The 22,494-nt window shown below is 33.8% G+C and overlaps 1 protein-coding gene across 1 annotated transcript in view; it reads right to left on the bottom strand.

The window, feature by feature from the left end:
* The window catches only part of CDH11 (cadherin 11), a 210,240-nt gene that overhangs the window by 95,611 nt on the left and 92,135 nt on the right, over window positions 1–22,494 (bottom strand). The window contains exon 2 of the mRNA XM_074286558.1: window positions 17,853–17,978. The gene's annotated coding sequence lies outside the window, so the exon portion shown is untranslated. The remainder of the gene's footprint in view (window positions 1–17,852; window positions 17,979–22,494) is intronic.

The raw sequence follows: 22,494 nt of genomic DNA, 5'->3' as shown, positions 1-22,494 counted from the left end.
CTAAAGACAAATGCACCATTGAGAAGTACTAAATGCAGCTTTATTAGAAAGGCATAGGACTTATTCAGAATTGTGACTGTAATGTAATAAGTCTGTGTGATAACATGAGCTCTAGAACAAAATTAAGAAAACCTTCAATTTGTCTATTTTCTTGAAATGTAGGCCCCAGGATAGGATAGAATCTTTCTAATGTGATTTGGCCAAGGCAGAGGACTGTAAGTATTCATATCTTTCACTCTGGAACCTATTATTGATTCAAGTTAAGATCAAATTAACTTTTATTGCTTTCCATGAAATACTGCTGAATCATACTGAGTTAAAAGTCCATTGAAACCCCTAGATCTTTTCCTTTCTGCACTTGCAAGTTATAGAACATAGATAATTTTATAGAGATAGAGACAGTCTTTCCTATTTTCTAACAGTTTACTAGAATCTTATCATTGGAATGAATACAGAGGCCCTCATGTTCCACTGGGGCCAGACTAGGATCAGCGACTCCCAGTGAGCCTTTTGATTCAAGAAGGGTCAATTTTCTATTTCCAGGGCTTGAATACATACAGAAGCTATGTCACATATGGACATTTTTTAATGAAACAACAAATACTTATGAAGTCATAGAATGAGTTACAAGCTCCTAGAACAGACATTGTGGCAAATCCTCCCAATTTATTGATGAGGAAACTGCAACAAGGGGATGATAACATTAATTTGGCCAGGGTCCCATAGCTTGTAAATGGCAGAGAGAGGATTCAAGCCCAAGTATTCTTGATTCTAAAACCAGTACTCTTATCCATCACACCAAACTGTATTTCAAGACAAAGTTAACTGCCTCTGGCATGGTGTACCACTGGGATTCCATTCTAAGAGCTGCTGATTCCTATGCAAGGGACTTCACCGAGTCATGGCATTTTGCTGATAAACGGATCCCTCATCAGACAAACTGCCTTAGTGGCTCCCTGAATGCAGGTTCTTCTCCTCTGTTACTATTACCCCCAAAGCATATGCTGTTAATTTTTCTTCCTAATAAACTGGCCAGTCTAGTTTGGCAACTGTAGCAGTGCTGGAGCTACAATATAAATGGTTTATGCAATGTGGCTATTGTCAGGAACTGTCTTCGAACAACATCAGAGCATAATTGAAATGAAATATCTCAATGGTTGTAAACACTGTTTGTCAAGGAATAAAGTAGGAGAAGCACTATTTCAATTTTTTTTACTAATAGGCTTTAAAAATATGGATTATTATGTCATAGCCACAAGTGATGGGCAAGGGGCTATGATGGCTATAATGTATCAGGAGTGTGCATGTGTCTGTGTTTGTGTGTGTGTAAGTGTAGACATTTTGGGAAATCAAGAATCAGCTTGTTCACATTTTTTTAAGACATACTTTCCTTCAGGGAAAAATGGAGTAGGTCTGAAAGGTCCTTGTAAATGTCCAGAGGGACTTGGCAGACAAAATGGTGTTTTCTGCTTTAAAAGAATCAAAGCCAATCTACAGCATCATAGAACCTCAGGATGAAATAAAGCTCCAAGGCTGTCGTATCCAACTAATATCTGAAGAAGCAATCCAAGATAAAACGCCTTTCAAATCACTGCCAAACCTTTACTAGGAAACTTCTGGTGAAAAGAACCATACTTCTTCCACTGACAGTCTTTTCTATCTTTAGATGATTGAAATTATTAGAAACTTTTTCTTTACATCAAGCTAAAATTGGGCTTTCTGGAACTTCTATTCGTTGTTCTAACCATTTTTAGGTCTAAGAATTCATGTTCAATATTTCTTTCACTTTTTGTGAAGCAGAGTGAAGTGTTTTATCCTGGCTTATAAAGCTAATAAGTTTCAGAGGTCACATTTGAATGCATATCCTTTTGACTCCAAGGCCAGTGTTCTATCTATTGTACTGCCTAGAAATTTTTACTTTTGATTTTCATAAGGAAATCAATGTTATGAATTATATAAATTATTTTGATTTTCAAAAGGAAATCAAGATTATAGATTATATATATCCCCAGAGATTTAATTAACTACCCTGGGGGTTAGAACAATTATTAGCTAGTTTTCAATACGTATTATTATGATTGACAATAACAGAAAACACAACCAACATAGTTAATAAAAAAGAGTCATTCATATTTGTATCAATTCTTCTTAGTCCAAAGCAACTAGGCTGTTCCACAAAACATGATATAGGAAATTGTTACATTTCATAACACTAATCATTTGTCCATTTACCACCATAAAACTGTGGGCATTAATATGTCATGAACTATAATAGTCCCAAAGTTCAGTATGGTATAGTGACAAGAGCCTTTGGATTAGTCAGAAAGTCTAAGTTGGCTTGAGTTCCTTCTCTTCCTCTTGCTAAATCATTGAATCCCTCATTTTGTTAAATTATCTGACTTAAAGATTGGTAATTAATGGTTTGACTTGGATGTAGCACTTCTTTAGGCAAGTTTTATAAGGAATCAGACTTTGACTCTGTAATACATGTGACATATATGTGTGTGTTTGTACATATATTTATACATATATGTCTATGTGTATACACATATAAACACATATATACATATTCATATATATATATATTATTTGCAGATCAAGCAACGCACAGAGGCATAACTGAAGCAAATGTTGACAAAATAAGTTCTTAAAAATCTGATAGGTTAGCATTATAGATCTAATCTGTAGAGGTTCAAAAAAAAAATAATGTCTTTCATTGTGGATCATAAAAGTAGCTGAATCAGTAGATAGTGGAGGTTTTGTTAGGCAAAATAAATAAATGTCCTTTTTTTAAGAGTACAAGTTCAATTTGGTTATTTTCCTCTGCTCCTTCCCCTTTGTGCCCAGAAGTAAACATTTGAAGGATGGTTGGCCAACTAGGAGGTGTCTGTATAGCATTCTTATTCATGAAATAGAGCAAACTACTTTTTTTCTTTGAGAAATAAGACAGAAACAAGAATCATCTAACTATTCCTTTCTTTACAGTTAGTTGATTGGTACTGACCCATTCCAAGCCAAGATGGAAGAAACCCAAGCAAAACAGAAGATGAAACAATTATTAGCTTGCTTGTATTATAAAGTCTTATTGTGATTGGCAATAACAGCCAAAAAAAAAAAAAAAACTCACATTTTCACAATGATTGACTGTAAATTGTGTCAGAATGTATTGTACAATGCTATATCTCATGTGATGATGAGAAGAACACAGTGAGATAGACAGAGATGGAGTCAATATTGTTTCCATCTGATATGTAAAGTTCCTGAAGCTCTGAGAAGGGAATTTTCCCCCAAAGTCACAAAATTTTCAAGTTTGGACCCAAGAGAATTATCTGACTTGATTGTTGAGTCACTGCACCTATATAAGCATCTTTACATGTGAAGGACAATGAGCAAAGGATAAAGAAAAAAAAAAAAAAGATTTTCATCTTTGCCTCAAAGACTGAGACGAATATTTTTGAAGCAAAGAAAAACTATTTTGATGAGCCCGTCTTTCAAAGGTAAGTTTGGAGGCAAAACAACAGTGTTCAAACACTCCACATGACTCTGTGCCTTCCTAAATTCTAAAATAGAATCAGATATAAAGACACATTAAACGATATTAAAAAATAACTGTCTTTTATATTAATGTGAAGATGTTCCCCAGAACACTCTATGTATTCAGAAAATCAGATTTAAAAATACACAAATTTGTTCTCTACTTAAAAATGAAGTCACAGAAGGAGTAAGATACTGAACGAAAGGAAAAAAAAATCAAAACTTTCTGCTTATGACCACACAACAATATTTGGAAGTACTGCAGATTTTAAAATTTAAAATATATTTAAAAGGAATGATAAGCTAGCCAGCCTAGTCATTGCCATTAATTTAAGACCTTTCTAAGAACATTCTAAAAGCTTTATATTACTTCTGTTCTCTCCCTCTAAAGCCCAATATGTATCCTACTACCAGATTCATTTTTCTTATGCATACATCTAGTCACATCACACCTTTGATAACAAATCCTCATCTATTATCTGTTGTCTGCCAAATTCAAATAACTGATCCATAAAATGAGAGGGTTGTATTAGATGCCTCAGGTACCCACCCTACAATGCTTTGATCCTCAGTCAGTTGGTTAGTCAGTCAATATGCAAAAATTAAATATTTTTTCTATGCTATGCCCTGTGCTATACACTGAGGAGACAAAGAAAAGAAAAATAAAAGGAAAACCAAACAAAAAAGTGTGCTTACTCTAATATTAAAAAGAAAACAAGATACATAGATAACATAAAACATGCAAGTTTCAGAAGAAACCATCAAGCCAAGGAAGAGTTGCAAAAAATGAGTTTGGAACTTTGTGAAATAAACTAGGAAAGTTAGGTGGAAGCTGAGGATGTAGAGCATTCCAGACAGGCCTGGGAGTATTGAAGGATATAGAGAGAAGAAACCAGCCCAAATGTATGGAGATAAAAATGGAATGGAATGTTTAAAGATAGCATTTAAGGCAATGTTGCTGAATTGTTTCATGTGGAAGGAAATAAAATCTAAGAAGACTGGAAAAGTAGGAGGGGTCTAATTTGTGATAGGTTTTAAATAATAAACCAAATTTTTTTTTTTGATCTTGGAGATAAACAAGACCTACAGGGCCTCTATAATCTATCTGTATCCTGCATTTCTGAGTAATTTAAATTAATTACTTCTAGATCCACTATTTTATAGCATATTTGAATTTCTCCTCTGCTTCCTGGATATACCCTAAACTTTTACACCTCCAAGATTTGGCTCATATTATTCCCTGTGCCTTGCCCTTCTCTTCTTCACTTCTGAAATTCTTACTAAGTATTTTGAAGTATAACTCAAAAGTTCACTTACATAAGAAAATTCACCTGATCCTCTAGTAGATATAGGTTTTCCTTCTCAGGTCTAACAAAACACTTAGTCTTGTAATTTCTAAATGCACATGTATATTTTATTTATATAATTATATGAACATAAATTCAAATATTTATAAAAAATAAAATATATAAAATATATTTAAAATTGTTATGTAATATATATATATAGTTTCTACCTTTTGTTTGGATAGGCTGTATTTTACTGTCTTATGAGACCATAAGCTTCATGAGAATGGAAATCATGGCTTACTTAAAGGAAATATATTATTTAGTTCCTTACAACATTGATTTCTAATAGTATATACTTAATAACTACATTTCTTATTAATGAAAAAGAAATTCAATTTGTAAACAGATTTTGTCCCCATTCTGTAGCTTACTAGCAATATAGCATGCACAGCTTCTTTTCCCACTCCAAACTTCAGTTTGCTTATCTATAAAATCAGGGGTCATGATAGATTATATATGAGTTCTAAGATCTCAAGTGTATATGATTGTATATAGATTGTATGGGGTCTCTATTCCAACTCTAAAAAAGTCTTTTTTTTTTTTTTTTTTTTTCTCTGACTTCCATGTTTAGCCTTCTGCCCTTTTCTTCCCTGCAATCTCCCAGGTCCACTCCAGTCACAATTAATTGAGAAGAAATTTCAAAATATCCTGTTACCTTCATTCATTCTTATGAACTGCCTGAGGCACCTTGTGCCCCAGAGGAAGCATGGGCAATTTGGGTTAGTAGCCTGGGGAAGAATTGGTTCTTCTATCCCTTAGGGAAATGGAGGAAGTCCTGAGTAGCAGTGGCCAATTTCCCTTAGGACCTCTGAGTAGTGACTGGACATCTTCAGCCATTTGCTAGCCTGCTTTGGGGATCACTGACTTGTTCCATAATGTTTCCATGCAAGGTAATGTGGAAAAAGGAAGGGAAGAAGAGAGGGGGGATAGGAGAGAAGAAGAATAGAGGGAAGATAAAGGAGGGGCTGGATTGAAGTGTCTTTTACAATTAACTAGGCTCTAAGAAAGATTGTTTCCATCAATCCTAAACACAATCTTTTCCAGAAAAGTACAAGAGAAATGATTTTCACTGCCCTCAAGAACAATTTTCCCTATGTGAATGATTTTCCGCCATAAAATACATAAGAAGGGAAAAAAAAAAACACAATACTTTACCAAAAAAAAAACAACAAACAAACAGATATTAGATACATCCCATATATTATATCCAATCCAATATAATATAAATTATTTTCATTATTGTTCAGTTGTGTTGGACTCTTTGTGTGCATCCCCATTTAGAGTGTTCAAGATAAAGATACAGTAGTGGTTGGCCATTTTCTTCTCCAGCTCATTTTGCAGATGAGGAAACTGAGGCAAACAGAGTTAAGTGATCTGCTCAGAGTCACAAAGCTAGTAAGTGTCTGATGCCAGATTTGAACTCAGGAAGATGAGTCATCCTTACTCCAGGACTGGCACTCTTATCCACTGTACCACCTTACTGCCCCACCTTTCAACTAGACTATTGGAAATGCCTTCTAATCAGTCTTCCTGAATCAAGTCTCTCCTCACACCAATCTGTCCTTAGCTTAGTAGCCAACATGATCACAATCTCTCTTTCTCTCTCTCATTGTCCCTCTCTCTTTCTCTCTCTCTCTCTCTCTCTCTCTCTCTCTCTCTCTCTCTCTCTCTCTCTCTCTCTCTCTCTCTCCTCTCTCTCACTGTGCCTCTGTCTCTCTCTGTCTTTGTTTCTCTCCTGTCTATCTGTCTGTCTCTCTCTCTCTCTGTTGTTCTCTCTTTCCCTCTCTCTCTGTATCTCTCTTCTGCTTTTTTCTCCCTCTTTCTCTCTCTTTTTCCCTTTCTCTCTTTCTCCCCCTCCTACTCTATCTTCCCTCTTTCTTTATATGTGTGTGTAATTTTTTAATGTATAAAGGGTATCATTGTCCCTTATAAAAGAATCCTCCAAATTCATTATGAATACCCAGGTTTCAGTCTTTTCTGAAGCACCTCCTCACTGGGTGATTTTAAGCAAATTATTTCACTTTCCTGAACTTCCTGTCACCTATTAGTAAAGTTATCTTCTCTTATTTATTCTAATACTGGGCAGTGCTGAGATCATAAGATGGCAAGGGAAATTCAAGGAAACAACATATAAATCTATGTCTTCTTCTTCCAGGTACATAATCAATGGGAAAATGATTGGATTAGGACACCAAAACCTTGTGCTGTTATTCTGTCTTACTGGATACATCATTTGTGAGGGACAGATAATGGCAGAGATGTTTCACTGAAAAAGATGTTTTATCATTCCCAGGGCCCACTAAAGGAGTTGGAGTACAATGGGAACATGTATAATAAAGCACTATTTTTCATATTTTCAATAAGTTTGAAATCCCTTGTCTTAAGAAGTAACGAAATGTTTGTATGGAAATATGTAACATCAAGTTAGTATGTGGTTAAATGCTGTGCCATACACTCTGTCCCTTCAAAAAAATCTCTCTTGAATATGCCTTTTGTCTCCCCCACTCCTAGCCAGAGCTGAGGTCACAAGTTGTCAAAGGAAGAAAAAGGAAATATGTCCTCACTTTAAAGGTAACATGTATAATGAGAAAGGCGTAAATCATGTCTCTGGATATACTGTTTTTAATAAATGTACTGATAGCTCCTTGTCCGGTGAAATGAAGACTTTGGATAACATAAGCAGATGTAAGGTTTTGATCTCTAAAAGGTGGGGAATCTAATACCAGCCCCAGAGATGCCATTTTGACTTTGACAATCAGAAGAGAATAGCAAATCATCAGGTGCCTAGGAAATGTTGGTGTAAGATTTCAAGAAGATATTCATTCAGGTATTTTCTTATTCAAAAAAGTGGCCCAATTCTAGGGTGCAAAGGCAGGGGGAAAGCTTCACTTTCTCAGCAGCAGGGGAACTATCTGCTCTATGAGCACTTGTTTAAAACAAACAAATAAATAAATACTATGATTAGAGAGTAAGAAAATAGCATTTCCTTCAAATTCATTTCAGTCTTGATTTGTCCATTTAATAACCATAAGTTCCTTAATATTTATTTTAATTTTTCAGGCTGAACCTATTATTTTGTCAAATGAAAAATTCTAGCCTTGGAACTCTCTCAACTAACTCAACTTAACATATATTATTTATAGTCTTAAAAGGTTTCATGAATCAAATTACTTGTCCATGGTCATCTAACTAGTACATAGTTGAGTCAGGAATAGAATCATGGTCTTTTTCTCATTAATATTGACCTCTTTACTATGTTATATTGCTTTTTTAAATTAACTTTTATGAGCCTTAATTTATGTATTTATAAAATAGTGCCAAGTAGGACTTAGGTTTACTACTTGATAGAAATTTCTTGATAATGGAACTCATTTTATAAACAAATATTCATTGAATATGAGTTATTTCTGTTACTATTAGTTATCATTGTATTTTCAAAGGCTAATGGATATAGTCAGAAGACCAATGTTTGAATTTTGGCTTTCATTTATTTATTTTTATTATTTCTGTGACCTTAAGGAAATCATTTTTCTTTATTCACCTGTTTCCTTATCTGTTAAATAAGGATATAGATTAGATGATCCTGAAGTTGCTTTCTAAATAAATAATCTTATTATTATGTGAATAAATTTCTAGTTTTTTTTTTTTTTTTTTTTCCCCTTAGGTGTGTACAGGAAATCTGGATTTATTTTAAACTGTCCTTCAAACCTTTATCCTTTTGGAACTTCCCTATTACTGGGAAAGGCACCAGGTTTACCACCTTGTTGTCATTTCACTCTAAAACACCCTACATATCTAATTTAAAATCATCCCCTTCTATCCAGTCACATAGCCACAAACATACTGTAAATCCTTATCATTGTTCATATTGTCATTGTTAAGTCACGTGAAATTCTTTGTGACTCTTTAGATCTTTCTATACAAAGTTAATGGAGATGTTTGTCATTTCCTTCTCCAGCTCATTTTACAAATGAGAAAAAATGAAGCAAATATGGTTAAATGATTTATCCTAAGTATTTAAAGCCAGATTTGAACTCAGGAAAAGTCTTATTGATTCCCAATCAAATGTACTGTCCACTGTACCACTTAGCTATCCTTCCTTACAACTAGACTACTGCAATAGTCTTCTAACCAATCTTCCTATTTTGTCTCTCCCTACACCAATCCATCCTTTCTTTAGCTGCCAACATGCTGTTTCTAAATTTTTTTTCTGACCTTGTTACTTACCTTCTCAATGAGCTCCAATCACCCCCACTAAACTCCATGATTAATTATAAAGTCCTGTTTGACCTTTTAAGTTCTTCACAACCTCACTCCCTTTTGCTTTTTCTGGACTTTTTTCTCCATATTCTGGCCACACTGGCTTAGTTGTAGTTCCTCATACATGTCACTCCATCGCCCATCACTGTTCTTTTTTGGCTTCCCTCAATGAATAGAAGGGTTATACTTCCTCACCTGCAACACTGTCCAGCCTCAGCTCCATCTCCATCTTCTACAGAAGATCTTTCCCAGTACTCCTAGATGCTAATACATTTTAGATTACCTTCATCTCTCCAGGCTATATCTGGTAGGTATCTAGCTATTTACATGATAGTTCTCCTATTTGAATATTCAATTCTTGTGGTAAAAGGACAGAGATTCCCCTATTCCCCTTAATTATTTCCAGCACTAAGAATTATGCCTGGCTAGTAGTGAACACTTAATATTTGCTTGCTGAAGACTGATGAAAATGAACTCACATTAGTCATTTCTGCTTACTTAAAAAGGGCTGAAGATTTGAAGCTACCCTAGAACTCCAGATAGATAGAATCTTAAAAGCACTATTACATTTTTATTTTCTACAATCTTTAAATTATATTTATTTTCACCCATAATCTCTGGTTATTGAAAAACTTGTCATATGAACACTTTTCTGATAAGGTACAATAAATATTCACTTCTTGAAAGGGCAATTGAAATTAATATCTTTCTTTACCTACCAACAAAGGCTAATTCTTAGTCAGTCATTACTTTCAAATCATTTCTAAATACATCTCTGGGATGAGTGGGAGCCAGCTCAAAGATACACTGTATTGTTGATTATCAAGACTTAGGAAAATGGTGAAGAAAATGTTAATAATATAGATGACATTTAAAAAGTGAGTCTTATGTATACTTTTTGAGAATCAATTGTTCAACATTTATCACAAAATCCCTGCATATCCTCTGTCTAGTAATGGTTATTATGATCACAAAGGGATTGAATATATAGATCTTATATACATCCTTTCTGTTCTCTGGAAGCCTGGGGATAAAGCTATTTTCATTATTTTCCCAATTTCATTTCCAAGATAGTATTCAATTTCACTTGGCTGTATGACTTTCAGCAAGTCATTTAATTTTTTTTTTTTTAATATCATTTACAAAACAAGGGTGCTGGATTAGATAATCTCTGAGGTCCTTTCCAAATCACAATCCTATATTTTTATGATATTCTCTGAATTTACTTCTACTAAAGGTAAGAGAGAACTATAGCATATGCATGATAAAACAGATACTAGTACATAGAGTCTTACAACAGCACAATACATGTTAGAGCTAGGATTTTAGGTCTCACAAAGTGAAAATATAGAATACCAAAGCAATTGAGTACTATATTTAAAAAGTATTGCATACAAGATCACAGAAGATAGAAATTTAAAACTACCAGAGACTTTTGCTTAAATGAAGTAATTTAGGAGATTACTCATTCCTCCCTTCATTTTGCAGTTGGAAAAATACAGAAAGGGTCACTCAACTATCCATATCAAAGTAGTAAAGGAACAGTGGCTACATATTGGGTCTCCCTAGTCTAAAAGCAAGATTAGTTCCACTTTGAAATATTGTAAGACACTGAACCCAATCCTAACATATGAGACATGGACAGAGAGCAAATCATTTATTTACCTTTGTTCACCAATGGGCCATTGAATTTCCTGGCAAATTGGTGAACATGGAGCCAAAGATCCATATTAAAAATACCAAATACCCTTCAACAAAACATTTAGTATTGGTAAAATAAAAAAAATAAAATAAAAAAAAAACAACCCAAAAATAGATCAATAGGCAAACTAAATAAGGGAGACAAAAATAAATGATTTCCAAGATCTAACCCAATTCTGATTATGGGAACTTTGGTTTAATTATTACAAGAAAATGTGATATTGGGAATAATCCTTGCTTCCTAAAAGAAAGTAAAGACTATGAGAATTAGTTGGAAGGCAGGATAATTATGATGATGTGGCTTTCATTTAAATCTTTATATGAACATTATCTTATTTGATCTAAGTAAGTAATAGCCTCATATAGTAGATTTTATAGTTATTCCCATTTTATGGATGAAGAAACTGAGTCATGAGTTAAATGACTTGCCAAGGTCACACACATTAAGTGTATATGAGGAAATTTGACCTCATCTCATTCTACCAGGAGCCTTGCTTTCTATCTCCTGCCACATTTTCTGCCATAAGATGTGTAAATTGTATATTGTTTTTGCTCAATGATTTCATAAGAATAAAATTAATGAAAATATAGTTATTTTTGATCTCATAAGGTAAAATCAAGTAAGTTCTCATCCCGTTGTTTCAGATAACATAATGGTTATTGTTTGAAATTGGCTGGCTGCCAGACATATCTTAATTTTGCCACTATTTATGCTTCTAACACTTCTAATAACAGAATGATATGTAGATAATCTTTCCTGCTCAGTCTAGATTTTGAAATATGGAATGCACATTCTTCAATTCAATGGGAATTAAGTAAAAAAAAAGATTAAAAAAAAACTTCAAACCAATCAAAATAAATGAGATATTGATTTGCTTTATGGATGGCAAAGCATTTTTAGAACTCCACTAAAACAGATTCCTTTCTCTATATGTGAGGAGTTAAATAACTTCTGTAGAATTCAAGTGGCTATGACTTCTAATGAAAGTTTTGTTTCCAAATTATCCAATATATTGTGTGTTTATACCTAATAGTTATTATTGCTTGTTTTTCTCCCATTAGGCTATAAGCTCTATAAAAGCATGAAATAGCTTTTTTGTTTGTTAGATTTTTTTTTCCTTTCATTGTACCTCTGGTATTTTGCACAGTACCCAACATATGTTTAGTATTTTTTAAAATTATCTGACTACTAATTTCTGGAACTCTCTACAATGCATAAGAATTAAATCAACATCACAAAGTTAAAAGTTCATTCTATTTCCTATTCCTTTCTTAAGAGACTCACTAATAGAAATAATACTAGAAGTACAGCCTGGAGTCAAAATTGATTAGAGAACCACAGGATAAAAGTAATTCAAATTGGAAGATATTTTAGAGATATATTTAGAGATATTTTAGAGATTATATTATTCACATCATCACAGAAAGGAGTTATCTTAGAAAATCTATAACTCAAAACTAGTTTTACAGGTGAATAGATCTATCTTACACTCTCCTGTCAAGTAGATCAATGCAAAGAGCAATAAAGCAACAGAGTAGTAACTGGGAGTAAATGTGGTGTAGTAGAAAAAAGAGTCAAATTAGAAATCAGAAGTCCTCAGTTTTAGTCTTGACTCTGTTCATAATGTCAGAGTGTGAAGAAACTAGAAAAGTTCTCTGCTTTCCACTCAATACTGGTGTCAATTATTCTTACAGTTATCCCCAATATGTGCAAGACATGGCCATCCAGTCATTTCTAGAAGACTACTAATGGAGAAAGAAGACACTACTACTTCTACCTGTAGTGTCTTCTTTCTCCATTAGTAGTAGTAGCTTTTTACTTTAGTGTTGTTCTTGTTGGAGGAAGCATTCCCTAACATTATTTCTCTACTTAAATGACTCCCAGATCTGTACACATCTTGCGCCAATCTCTCCTCAAATCTTCAGTCCCAGATCACCAATTGTCTATGAAATATTTAGAAAAATATATTCCAGACATTTCAACATGTCCTAAACTGAATTTATTATCTTTCCTCCTAAACTTTTTCCTTTTTCAAATTCTCTTTTTCTGCTAAAGGAACCACTATTCCTCTGAGATTCCTCTGAGAATCATCTTAATTCACCCCCACCTCACATATTCAGTTCCCAGATGTTTCCTTTTCTATGACTTCTAACACTTTATGGCATTTCTCCCACTCAATCCACCCACACAAAATGCTTTAGTTTAAACTCTTATTACCAGCAGTCTCTTAATTAGTCTCCCTGCATCAAATCTCTTCCCATTTAATTCAATATACTATTATCAAAGTAATTTGATTCACTATCTGACCATATTTGACCATTTGAACCTCCTATTCAACCAACTCTAGTGTTTTATAATTGCTTCTAGAATAAAATAAAAAGTATTCTATCTTTTAAAATCTTACTTAATCTGACTCCAACCTATGTCTCCAAGATCTTTGGATCTTACTTGCAATTTTCTACTTGAATATCTAGCCAATGTGCTTATCCCTGTATTCCTCATGTATAACATTCTCTATTTCCATAGATCTGTGTATTTTCTCTGGCTGGGTTACATATTCCTAATTATCTCTTTTTTTCCAGCTCTGATTTATAGAATCTCTCTCTTTCTTCAAGAAGCAATCATTTCAGGTACCATCCTCAGCAGGAAGTGATCCCTTATCCATGCAACTTATCTAAATGCCTTGTTTTAATTACATTTTATGCATTTGCCTACATTAACTTTATGTGTATAATACACATTTTACATATTCATTTGTTCAATTAAAATAAAAACTGTGAATACTGATTTGTTTCATTTTTTGTGTTTTCAATGTAACTAGCACACAGTACCTGTTACATATTTAGTGCTTAACAAATAATTGATAATTAATATATTGATCATACTGGCCTATGATTGTCCTCTCTTCTTTTCTTATGCCAAGGAAAACAAGTTTAATTCATCTTTCCCATGATAACCTGTCAAATATCTAAAGACAATAAATATATTTCCTTATATCTTCTCTTATGTAACCTAAGCTTCTCTAATTCCTCCAGTTGACTCTTTCCTGACATGGTTTTGAGTCCCTTCAAAATTATGTCTAAAATTTAAAATTATGTCAGTGTTGAGCTTGAAACAGGGATTCACAGAATTAAACAAAAGACTCCAGATTGATTCATGCTAGAATTGCAGAAAGTAGGGGTGACCTTGCTTTATATCTGTCATTTGTATCTATTAATGCAGATTCAAGCAAGCTTTAGGGATTTCTGTCTCCATTCCATTGACTCACATGAGACTCAAGCATTACTATCCAGCCCTGTAAAATAAAGTAATTAGACTAGACAGTGTTTAATATCTCTTCGAGCTTTAAACTCTATGAATCTATGAACGTCAATGGACTTTAGCTGGAGAGCTAATTATGTTAACACAAACACTAGCTTTCAGAAGATTATATACCACCCCCCTCTCAAATATTTCCATATACAAAAACTATAAATTATTCCATTTTTGACCTTTGGAATAGCAGTTATGCCAGACACACAACTATCGAAAATTGGTTCCTCTTCATTTCTGGATGAAACAATCCAGTAGATTTCCTCAAAAAATTAAATATAAGCTCTTAATACTTAACTTCTGACTCCTTTCTATTGATGCCTAATTCTAATTGTCTAATTCTCCTAGAAAATGTCATGCAGGAAGCCTATTGAAATGTTCAAAGGGACTGTGAAGCAGAGGGCCCCAATTTCTCTGCCAGAAATAAAACAATCATCATTCAAGGACATTTCCCCCAGCATGAGACATCTGTCAAGTAGAGATTTAGTATAAGTGAATGTAAAATATATGGATGGGGATAGGAGCAATATATACAATTTTAGAATTACATGGGAGCATTCCTTATCAACATGCCTGTGGTTATGGCAGGAGCTTAGTTCTCATTTTATGAAGAATCCATTTATTGATTTGTTTTCAGCACATATTTATGAAATCATAGAGATCTAGATACTGAGGATCATAGAGTCATAAATTTAGAACAGCAAAAGTCATGGAGATGATCTAGCCCAACTTTCTTGCTTTACAAATGAAGAAATAGGAAACTAGAGGATTTAACCTACATTCTTGAGATTCTAGGTGTTAAAATTGGCAGAAAATCTTCAGAATCCAAATTTTATGTCTTTCTGTTACTTTTCCCAAGATCTCCAATTAAAAATATACTAATAGTTTTAATAAAGTGATGTTATAATTTTAGAATTGGTTGAAAGAAACAGGAATGTTTATCCCCAAGAAGTTAGGAAAATTCAGTAAAAGACATGAAAAGTAACTATAGGCATTTGAAGGACTATCTCACAGAAAAAGGAATATATTGTTGTATGTGGAGCCACTGGACAGAACTAACTGTAAAAAGTTAAAGTTGCAAAAAGATAAATTATGATTGAGACATCAAATGTTTTCCTAAAAATAAGACATATCTAAATGGGCATAGTGTTTCTTTCACTGGAAAACTTTAAATAAAATCTGAGTATGTACTTGAATGATTCTTATTTGTCAAGGACAAAGAGTTTTAGCTTTTTCATGTGTTTCATGGACCAATATGAAAGTTTGAGAAAGCATACTGACCCTCTTTCATAATATGCTTTTGTTAATGTATAAAAGTAAAATAAAATATACAAAATCACAAAGGAAACATTATAAAAAGATAGTTACATTTGCATATATTTGTATATATGCACTTATATTTATGTGCATGTGTTCATATATGTAGATTCTCTGGACTGATGGCCTCTCTTAACAGAAGAATAAAGTGAGGCTGAAAGGGAGGAAGAGATTTGCCTAAATATCACCAAGATCACAAGTGCATAATTTAAATTACAACCAAGTTCTCCTGTTCCCCACACTATCTCCCAAGGTTAAAGATAACTGATGGCTATAATCTCTCTTCCCAGCTCCCTTCTAACCACTCAACAAAATATCTTCCTTGCCTTAGTAGAAAAAGCTATTTTTAAAAGGACCCTCTGAGATTCCATTTGAAAAGAAACAAGATTTTATCTGCAGTTCAGCCTGTCCAGCTAATTTTTCCAGCCTGGCTTCAGCAGGATGAGAGCTAGCCCAGTGGGACAGCTCCCTGCTTTCTGACTCTTCCCAAGTCAAAGACCCCCATCACCTTCTTGAGTAAAGATCTAGAAAAGGTCACAGTGCTGTCAGGCTGATGTAGTAGCCTTTCAGAAAGGAGGTGACCCCCCTGCTGTTTGCCTTTGAGGCAGCATATTAGACAAGGGTTCTGACATTGCCAGAGCAATGAAATCTCACTTAGTGGCTACTTCCGTAATAATCACATTAATCAGAGGCCAGTAAGGCAAGCATTCCAAAACAATCCTTCTCAAATAAGGGTAGACCCTGCCAATATCATGGTGTGCTGGAAAAAAACCAAGGGTTTAGAAGTCATGAAACTAATCATGGCTCTACCTCTTAATGCTAATAACTGCCATTTATATACTATGTCAAAGTATGCAGAGAATGTTACATGAATTAGCTTATTTTTGACACACCGTGCCTGGAACATTGCAAATGCTGAATAAATGTGTGTTTACTTAAAAATAACTCTGTGAAGTAAGCATGATAAGTGTACCCATTTTGCATATGTAGTAACAAATTTTGCAAGTTTAAGCCAGCAAGTGATGAAAGCAAAATAAAGATCTTTCTGACTCTGAATTCATCATTCTAGTAATCTTATCTAACTATACCATACTGCTTTCTTTGATAAATCTCTTAATCTCTCTGTGCCTCAGTTTCTTTCTTTCTATAATGAGAATGAATTTAGTTCCTTTCTGCATTAATAAGTTTATTTTCAGTCATTTCAGATGTCTGCCTCTTCATAAACTCATTTGGGATTTTCTTGAAAAAGATACCAAAGTTGCCATTGTTTTCTTCATGGCAGATAGAGAGAGATGAGAAAGCAGGTTTGGTGGGTAAGAGTTAGTTGGATACCATACTAGTTTCTCAAAGTAAAAGCCTTTATTGTCATATAAAGCAGGATGAAACCAGGCAGCATCAGGACTGGCTGTCTCAGAAGATACTTCAGGATGGGTAATTTATATAGAAATGTAAGGCTAGTGAAGGAGATGTTTACTCTTTGCTTATTGGTTAGACTCTCTCAAGTGAGATGTTTACTTCTTAACCATTGACAAAATTTTAAGAAAAACAAGAAATAGAAACAAGTAACAGGACCGAAGCTTCCTAATATACTGTCTACTAGGTCTCAATTTCCTTTGCACCTGGGTGTATGATTAACAAAGTTCTGTTTACCACAAGCCCTCTGCATCAGTCCTGGTGGGCAACAACATTTTTTTTCTTCACCTACCCCTAATTACAAACAGAAGCCCTACTGGGACCCATTCCAAAATTACTTGTCCAGGTCACAGACCTAGTAAGTGTTCCAGGCCCTATGTCTGACAATCTATGTACTGTGTCACATAGCTGCCCCTAACTATTTATATTTCCTTGAAAATTACCACTATGAAAACACATGAGTATAAAGAAGTGTATTTTGGAGGGCAATTAGCTCCTGATCACAAAATACAATTGAAGAAAGCTTAGAGATAAATTATTGGAATACCTTCATTTTATAGGTGAAGAAACCAAAGCTCAGAGAGGTGCATTGGTCACATAATATCACACAGTGAGTAAAGGACAAAGACTGGAAAACAGGTCTGCAGACTACACGTCTGGTGACCTCATCACTTTATGGTATTGTCATCAACCCCTGGGGCTAAGGTTGAAAGTTAATAGGCTGAATCATATTGCAGCAGGTGTTAAGATGGGGTTTGGATATAATTGGTTAATGGCATCATTTGGAAATAACTTCCAACAGGGTAACATTACACAGTATGTGACTAGGAAGTAAGAAGATAATTGTGGAGATTCCAAAACTAAGACAAGTGGGAAAAGCTCCCAGATCAAAGACAGCACTTAGGAAGTTGAAGCTAGATATTTAAGCAGGATCACACATTCTTCATAGTACAAATTAGGCTTACCTTCTTCACCCATTGGATACTTGTTGCCAATTTCTGTAACACACACCACCCATTGGATTGATCCCTTAATGAGTCACCACAAAAATCACTCTCCTGGGACTGCTTGTCCAAAAACCGTAGTTCTGGCTACAAGGAAAGAAAAGTCCATGAGTTATTTAATAAGACAAAAACAAAGAAAACAATATTAAGCAGAAAGTTATCCAAAATATCAATGGAGAGTATTTGGACAGTGTGGTATTGGTATGGGTATGAACTTGATTTGGAATCAGTAATCTACTTAATATTTATGACCCTTAGTTTCTTCATATGTATCGATCAATTAATGAATCACTCCATCAACATTAATTTAAAATCTACTATGTCACAGGTCTTAATGACGCTAAAGTTATAATAACAAAAATGAATCCAGTCCTTGCTCTCATGGAGCTTACATTATGGCAGGAAAATATAATATAATATATATGTATATATATATATATATACTTACATATTTATATATACACACATATATAAATATATATGTACCTGCATGTATGCCTATATATATGTATATAAAACATACCTTAAAAAGGTAATTTTGAATGAGAATGATTGACTAGGATCTGGGTGGTTAAGTCAAAATTTTATATTGGAACTGGTCTTGGAAAGACTACTGGAAAAGTAGTTAAAGTCAGCTCTAACTGTAATGGAAGAGACAGTTGCTAAATCTTCAGTGTGAGCATTTATATCAATTGCTATAAATTAAGGCTTATTGTATTGTTGGTTTCTAGATTTAAAAACATAATAATAAAGTACATATGTACATCCTTTCCACCTGCCCACCTCCACCCCGGGCCAATCATTTAACATTTATCAGCATATCCCACCATGATGTTCAATAGACATTGGTTTGGCTTAGAAGGAATAGGAATAAAAGCATCAGAGCTTTCCAGTCATCTCCTGACTGGAGGCCTAGTGACTGTGGTAGTAACTAGCATTTACATAGGCTTTTAAGTTTGCAAAGTGCTTTATAATCATCATTTCATTTGAGTTCAGAACACTTGTGATTAAGACTTCTAAAATGCATAAGTGAGGAAGGAGCATATTCCAGGCATGAGAAAAAACCTGTACAAAGTCAAGGAGGTTGGAGATGCAGCATGTGTGAGAAGCATCTAAAGGAACAATGTAGTTGGATGATAGAGTAAGTATAAAATAATAACTCATGTTTGTTGTAATTAAGTGATATATTGGATAGGGTAGTAGGCCTGGAATCACAAAATAAAAATCCAGCCGACACTGAGTACATGACTCTGGGTAAGTCATATAACCTGCCTCAGTTTCCTCAACTGGAAAATGGGAATAGTAATAGCAACAATCTCACAGGATTATTGTGGGGATCAAATGAAACAATATTTGTAAAAGGTCTGTCATAGTTCTTAGAATAGAATAAGTATGACATAAAGATAGTTAGATAGATGGATGGATGGATGCATGGGTAGATATGTAGATTGATTAGATAGAAAGATAGCGATAGATGTTATTATATATCATATATGTAATATATATGTTATAATAATTATAATATATAATGTATAATTATATATGCTATATTTGATATTCTTAGTATTTTGCCGAATATTTTTCTCACAACAATTCTATGAGATAGTTATTTAGGGTGCCGTTAACAGATATAAAAGTTAAGACATATAGAAAGAGAAATGACTTACAGGCTCACAGACAATGTGTGAACTCTTGTCACATGACTTAAAATAATTTATTATTTTCCTTTTATCTCTAAGTTTACTTTCAACTCTTGAATAATATTTTCTCTATTTTTTTTAATATCCACCTACTTCCACCACAAAGAGTCAGTGCTTTATACATATTAGTAGAAAGAATGAATCAGTGAGAAAGGACAATGAATAATAGACACTGGTACATAGGACCAACAATTAATGCATAGTATGAAAAAGGCTGCATATATTTGATATATTAAAAAACTTATTAATTTCTTATTCATCAAGCATTAATTATACATTTAGAGTTTATCAGACACCAAACACTATACTACATAATGAAATACAAAGATAGAGGAAAAAAAAAACAAACAGTCCCTTTCTTAGAAGGAAATAATATATAAGTAACTATGTATATGCAAGGTATATATGCCCATATATATACATAAGTATATATTATGTATACACATATCTATGTAGATGAATATACTTATACATACATATTAATCCATGGAAGATAATCCTATAAAGAAAGCACAGATATCTAGAAAAGGAGAGAAATCAGGAAACATTTCCTGCAACTGGTGTCAGGATACAAGGATCATGGAGGTAATTGGGTATTCCTGGAGTTTATTAGGTAAGGGAGTAAAATAATCAGGCTTGTATTTTGGTAAATTGATATGTGCAGATGATTAGAGGGTGATTTGGAATGAATGAATTCTTTTTCAAACAAAATTTGAGGTGACTCCAGAATAATTACTTTGAGATGTCTAAAAGATAGTTTTTTCAGATATATAAATAGACAATCTGATGTTAAATTGGAGTTCAAAATACAATGTATGTCTCAATATGTTATCATGGAGCAATCTACATAGAAATAATACAACTCATAGCAACTGAAGAAATCAATAAGAAAGATGATAAAGAAGGAAAAGAGACAACTACCCAAGTCAAATTGTCAGAGCACATTCATGATCAGTGCATATGACTTGAATGAAAATATAAAAATGTGAAAAGAAACACTGTGCAAGAATATAGTATTGATTCATAGGCATACAGGATTCTAAATTATGAAAAAGGTCTTAGAAATTCAATACCTATTGTTTTCATTTTACAAACAAGAAAATGGATGCCCAGAGAGAATAAGTGATATGTTCATTGTCACACAGAAAGTCAGAAATGGAAGAAGCCTAAATTTTTTTTTTTTAATTCACAATTGATTTTTGGTTTAGCCTAGGGTATTCCTTTAAACACCTTCTGGCCTAAGATGTGTAGGATTTGATGAAAGATAAGAGATGCAATCCAATAATTTCACATTATTATTATTCACATCATAGCCTCTTGATAAGGGATCCCACTGTGCCAATATTTCCCTTTCTGTTCTCTTCTATAAAACACAGGGATTGAAATAAATTATCTCTCAAGCTCTTCTTCATATCTAAATCCCATCCCATGATCCTAAGACTGTTTTGCAAAAGTAGTCCAATTTACTACTTTGGGATTTTCTGTGAGCAATAATTCATTGCTCCAAGACACTCTCAGAAGGTTTCTCTTATAGACAGAGAAAACAATAAGACAAAATAATCCCTTCCCCTACTCTAAAATTCCCCCAAATGGAAGGGTATGAGTATTGATGGGTGAGTAAAAGGAAGTGGTTAATTCTAACCCCTTTTCCATCGCTCAGTATTTCCTTTCATTGGGTTCATAATGGTCTGACTTTGAACCTGGGAATCTGATAATTGGCCTGAAAAGCAGAGGGGAAATTGCTCAATTTCAAAGAGTTAAAAAGAACAAATGAATGACATTTTCCAACAGAAAGGCCTGATGTCTGCTTTTCCAAGCCAATTCAGAGAGAAATTAGAGGCCTTCAACACCCTCCCACTGTGACAGATTTTTTTTGAAGTTCGCTCAACTTTCCAGCATCCAGAAACCTATCTCCACCTTAAGTCTCTAAAATAATCTTTCAGTTTCACCCACCAGAAATCTCCAAAATAAATCTCACTTTTACAGTTCAATAGATTGAGCCAAGTCATTTCACAGCTGTCCTTCATTGAAGATGAGAGAATGCTTCTTGCTGTAGTTGCAACTCAGATCTTCTGAACTAAGATGTGCATGTACCTTCAGCTAAAACATTCTCATGTCATTCCTTGTTCTTCTGAACAGTCCAAGGGTCATTAAGTAAAGCTGGAAGCACAAATACTAGGGACTTATATGCTATGAGGGACCAAGGCTGTATCTATGCAGGAGTAACAAGCCTGTCACTAGTCTTTTGTGGAATAAAACTTCAGAAATGTGCTTAGAGATGATTCACTCTAACCCTCCTTTCACAAATTGTGAACTTTAGATGTTAAACAGAAGCAGGGCGGTATATGTAAAAATCAATTATATTTGGTTTTATATCCTACATTAAATTGAGAGGAAGGTGAAAGAAGGGAGCATTAAGCACCTACAATGTGCTAGGCACTGTGCTAAGCACCTTACAAATATCATTTCATTTGATCCTCACAACAATCCTGGGAGGTTGCTTATTTAATTATGTTTATTTTAAAGTGGACAAAACACTGTGGAAGACAGAGATTAAGTGACTTGCCCAGAATCACACAGACTTCAGTCTTATCTTTCAATCCACTGTGCTATCTAATTTACTATGTGGCCTTAAAAGTCATGTGAAGTTGAGACTTTACATTACTTAGTATGCTCCAAGATTGGAATAAAAATCATAGGAGCTCAAATTCTGCCCCAGAAATTCATTATCTATCTGACTTTTTAGAAAACACTCAATCTCAGACTTAGTTTTCTTACTATAAATTATAAAAGCACTTAACTCATATGGTTATTTAGGGCCTCAAAGACAATATATATGTACACACACACATACACACACACACACACATATATATGTATATATATGTGTGTATATATCTATA

The sequence above is a fragment of the Sminthopsis crassicaudata genome, chromosome 2, assembly GCF_048593235.1.
Source record: "Sminthopsis crassicaudata isolate SCR6 chromosome 2, ASM4859323v1, whole genome shotgun sequence".
NCBI classification, from domain to species: domain Eukaryota; kingdom Metazoa; phylum Chordata; class Mammalia; order Dasyuromorphia; family Dasyuridae; genus Sminthopsis; species Sminthopsis crassicaudata.
The sequence above is the reverse complement of the archived record's forward strand: the minus strand, read 5'-3'. Positions and strand labels throughout refer to the sequence as shown.